This window comes from Astatotilapia calliptera, chromosome 18 (genome assembly GCF_964374335.1).
Source record: "Astatotilapia calliptera chromosome 18, fAstCal68.1, whole genome shotgun sequence".
Lineage (NCBI taxonomy): Eukaryota > Metazoa > Chordata > Actinopteri > Cichliformes > Cichlidae > Astatotilapia > Astatotilapia calliptera.
Window position 1 is genome coordinate 24,460,318 of NC_137439.1, and position 5,473 is coordinate 24,465,790.

Genomic DNA, 5,473 nt, shown 5'->3' on the forward strand with positions numbered 1-5,473 from the left:
TATGCAGAGGGGGAGGGGGCTGTGTGTGTGTGTGTGCGCTCCCAGGGATTTGACACTGCTATTCAAGCCCTGTGGTTACCATGGTGCTGGCTGCCTTATATGGCCATTGGAGTCAAAGAGCAAAGAGAGTGGGCTGTGTAGGGCAGCGTGCGCACACAAACACACACACAGGAAGAATGTGGAGGATGTCTGTCTTCAGAGATGCAGAGAGCATGACCCCGAGGCCTCAAAAACCATCCCGACAAAACCAGATTACCCATAAGCCCCACAACAAACACATGCAAGCCAATCTCCTGCTTCGCCTTTGTCTTTAAGAGCACCCTCAGATTCATGCTTTCATATCACAGTAAACTTTATTTTTTAAGAAGCCAAGCGAGGTAGCATCGAGGTGAACTTTAGTTCCCAGCGCAAAAGCGCACTGCGCCGTGAACGGTGCTCTTTGATCCCGCGTACATGCGAGCAGTTCTCCCGAGAACACTTTTATTGTGCTAGAAAATAGAGGTTACCATTTAATGGTCACTGCTCATTTCTCAGAGGTCCTCTGTTTTCAGCGCTTTGTTGCTGCACACGGTGTTTTGTGTCGGAGGTTACCCCGAGAGGTCAAGCTGACTTTCACGCCCCTTGCCACGCTAAAAGCCCGGGGTCAGATTCCGATAAAAGGGTTGGAGAGGAGGGACGACAACCTCGGATAAGAGCTTCAAGAGATAAGTGATGAATCTGCTTGTAAACTGCGCAGCTTCATGGGGGTCGCAGTCGAAGATATGGATAGATGAAAGTGCCCTGAGAGATCCCATTATATGCAACTTGTCTTATCTAGAGATTGTGAAGGTATCTCCCCCCCAACCCCACCCTATTGACAAGCAGCTGGTTAGCCCCACCCCCATCTGCACTTTTATTGCATTCCTAAATCTAAATCCAGCTTTACCGCTCTCCCCCTGCAGAACACTGTGTGTATTTGTGTGTGTGTGTGTGTGTGTGTGTGTGTGTGTGTGTGTGTGTGTGTGTGTGTGATAGAGAAGCATTGTCCTAACCATTGTGCAGCTAATGGGTCATCAGAGGTTTGTGTGGGAGAGAGTGTGTGTTAATTTGAATGAAAGTCCCTTTAATTAGGCCTCTGTGCCTGCTTATTGTCACTTCTTGTGTTGAGAAAGATTAGGCTTGTCAAATAAAAGGCTGCTTATAAAAGGAGTGTGTGTGGAGGGAGATGAGATACCCAGCAGGGCCGATAATCAATACTTTTTGTATCTGAAAAACAGTAAATTTAAAGAGTTCCCATTAATTGCCCTGTCGTTAGATGTCAGAAGATTTTCAATTTGGCATTGCAGGTCAGAGGATGTATTACAGGTTGATTTACGCAATCAAAAGAATGTTAAAACCATTTTTTTCTGAGTGTTTTGTGTAGCTTTATCGCATTATAAATAATGCTGTCAGTAATATTTTAGAGCTCTTGTGGATTCAAACCCCTGGATTCTGAACTTTTTAGTTTTTTTCCCTTTTTTTGGCCTTTATTTTGAGAGGTTAGTACAGGGAACAGGCAGGAAACAGGGAGAGAGTGAGAGGGGGATCTGACACACAGGAAGTGGTCTGACCTGCACGCAAACTGAGGCTCCGGCAGTAGCCTTTGGCATTTGTGTCGCCTCCTCAACCGGCGGAGCTTTAACAGCACCCAACTGCCCTTCTTGTATGCCATTATCCATGCAGGTTCAGCATTAGCGCACCAGATTGCTGCCACTGACATGTTCTGTCTTCAAAACATGTCAGTGGCATCTTCCTAAACTCTCAGTTTTAAAAATGTCAATAATAAAATTGTCATTTACAGAACCCGAATAGCATTTCGCACACAACAGGTGTGACATTTAAGATCACTTTTTGCAGAAAACAATGAGAATATTTTACATTCTCGTCACTTCAACGCCAGCGTGTCTGTCCGATTTAATGCTGCTACTGGGGGCAGCAGAGGTGTGACCTTTGGACTTGCAGGATGTGATCGCTCCCAGCGAGAAATCCAGAAATGCAAGACTGTGAAAAATATCTGTCAAGCAGCCAGAACAACAGACACAAACGTGTATACACATAAAATAGTGAAGTCTGACTATCTAATAGCAGTTTAAACATTTTGGAGATTCTCTTTAGGTCAACAGGGTCACGCTACTCAAAGTGCAAAATGCTCCCACTTATCAACAGTTTTAAGATAACAAAAATAGAGAAGTTTAAAAAAAAATGCTTTTTTTATGTTCATTGCAAGAACAGCTCCCCTGCTACACTAGTTTAGTTGGAGAGCTGAGCTGTTTTTCTGTGATGTGTTCTTTTGCTGTTGAACAACTGATGGGTTAGCTCAGTTTCAAAGACTGCTAAAATAAAAGTAAAATGCAAATTGGCATGTTAACATATTGAACATAAATAAATGAAATATTGTTTTATTTGTTCAACCTTTTGAGCACTGCTTCTGTGTACAGTGGTCCGTTGCTATGATGCGGTTCACTTTTCGCGGCCTCGCTGTTTTGCGTATTTTATTTTTGCATGCTTTTTGTTTTGTTTTTGTTTACAGCACGTCCTGATCGGCTGTAGACCATTGTCAATCAATCTCCTACATGCCATGTCTCCAGCTTGTCAAATTTACATAAATCTTCGATCGCTAGCAGTGTAACTCTGAAGTGCTGTACTTTATGTTTGTAAATGTTTTGCACCTTCAAAGGCACCTACAGTAGCACCCAAAAGGCAGAGGAGGATGCTAACCATCGCCGAAAAGATTGGACTTCTGGACATGCTAAAGGAAGGTAGAAGTTACCGTAAGCGAAACAAAACAGTCAGATAAGTCCAACTTTACTCAACTCAATCTTCTTGCTTCCTCTGCTCCCGTACCATTGATTCATTAGTGAGGGGTTTTACAGCCTTAAAACATCTATAATAATTGTAAAAAATAAAGTTGGCTACTTCGCAGATTTCACCTATCGCAGGTTATTTTTAGAACATAAACGAGGGACCTCTGTATACCTGTTACTTGTATTACACTTTTGATTGGTGTAAGAAAGTCAGTGAAAGTTTTTTTGAAGAAACAGAAAAAAAATCTAAATTGGCATCCATGAATAAAGTTATTATCTCTAAATTTTGACTTAATATCTCAAAATTAGAGTAAGGGGCTTGAAAATGTGTCCTACGGATGGCAAATTTTTATCTATTTTTTTCCAGTCCCATGAAAATCAAAACATTCCCACAGGCAGAAAAAGCTTCCATAGACAGTCACATCAAGTGAAAGAGTCAAATGTTTCTGATGTTTGCCGAAAATTATGAATGTAGAGGTGATGCAAACAGTGAAAATCAGAGCATTTCAACTACACTACTTTTTTGATGAGTTCATACTCCGATATGACTGACAGCTGCCAGCAGGTAGATCCAGTCTTGCAACAAGCAAGCAAAGGTTGGTCACCTGTAATAAACAGCACTTGTGATTTTTAGCCCAGTCTGTTCTTTAAAAAATAATGTGTGTGTGACCGAAATATCTATGAACGTCACCTCTCTGAGATGAGATACACAGATTAAAGGAAAAAAAGAGCTTAAACTAATTTAACCCCTTTAAAATTTTAAGCACAGTCTAGATCAGCAAACCATTTCCCAGGGTCCCTCAATGTTGAGTTTTCACGCACCAACATCAGTAATTATAAATAATTAAACAATCGCACACCACAGCAGGCAAGCATGCATTAGTATGCACCACCATGATGATCTTATGTTTTCCATTTCCTCTGATATTGCCTTGATGACGCTCTTTTATATATATATATATATATATATATATATATATATATATATATATATTTTTTTTTTTTTACATATATATATATATATATGTAAAAAATGAAAATTGAAATTGAAAACAAAATAAAATCTATCATAAGAAGAAAAATGTAAGTGTGCTTTATTTAACAAAAAGTAATAGATTGTAACAGCACCAGCAGTCTGTAACATACTGAAGAATCTGAAGTACTCGGAGCATTGCAGTGCCTCGTACACGAACACTGTGTCTTTGTATAGCTGGCTGAGGCTTCTTTTACTGAGGTAAGAAATGTCCAAGTTTGTTACGGATCCGAGGACCCAAGTGAACAAGACACAGCTGAATCCTTTCTTCAAGGTTAAGCAGCCTGATTGGGGTCAGAGTTGGTGAATACATCAAATGCTGACAAGCAGCTGGTTAATAGAGGACATGGCTAGCTAAAAAGGCCTGTTAGTTGACTTTACAACCCCAACACTAGACGGAGGCTTTGTTTGCTTTAAAATCACATCTAAATATACACAGTTTTACATCTCTACGTTTACACATGCATGTAAATCTGGCAGGTCTTGATGCATGCACAATCATCCAGCTCCGTAAATCCCAAAAGGTTGATTCAGTTCATGTGGACGTAACGTTTTCACGTATCCAGTGACTACAGTCCGAGACAGATTAAGTCACACTTGAACGAGTACCGAAACCTTTCTCCCACTGAAAACGCTACGGCCACATGAACTCAATCAACCTTTTGGGAAAAATCTGGCATGTTTTTATGTGGGCTCAAATATTTCATTTAAACTGTGCAAAAGTTTGACTTTTTCCTATACGTCTATCTACCTAAATGTCTCATTTCTATGGGATTATTGTCCATCTCTCAGGTTAGAGATGACTCTAGGTTATTCTCAGTAAATCATCTTATGCAATTCTAACATGAAACTAGTTTTCCAAGTCTTTAAACTCTGCTCAGAAAACCTATTTGTCAAATTTAAAATGATTGTTACTTTTTTGGCTTTAAGCTGCCAACTTTCCTTTAAATTTAAGTTTACGGGGCAGTTAATTGAACCGTTTGCTTGTGTAGACAAGTTGAAACATGAATCACTACTGTTCGTTAACATTTTACCTATTTAAGTTAACCTTTAAATGTCTCATGTTAGGCCATCCCTCTCCCCGAGGCATCCCCACCAAACTCTAAACTGATCTAAACTGTGTGCTTTCAACTGCATCAACATATGGAAAGTAGGTCTTTACTTAAAAGCAGTCGTGAGGCGTCTGTGTAGCCTTTTTTTTTTTTTTTGCAGGGGTGCTGTTTTCATCACGCTCTGATGGCCGTCAAATGTTTAGACTTGCAGTGACAGCTTCGCCCTGAGACCAGCGTGACCTCTGACCTTTGAGGAATGGACAAGCCTGGTAACAAAAACAGAAGCCTTTTGTGTGGGTCAAAGGGAAAACATCTGCTGTGCTGAAGACACAGAGAGGAGGGGAGGGGGATTAACTCCCAGGTATTCATCATTTGGTCTTTTCAGTCACCTCAGATGAGAGGTGCTTGGTGGGAACGTGCAGAAAGCCACTGTACATTCCATCATTACAAGCGAAACCCCCCCCTTCCTCCCGATAATTTCCCGTCTGCCTCATGGCTCAGCAGGAAAAAAGTGATTAAAAAACATAGATAAATACAATATATATGAGGGGGAAATTTCTTTGATA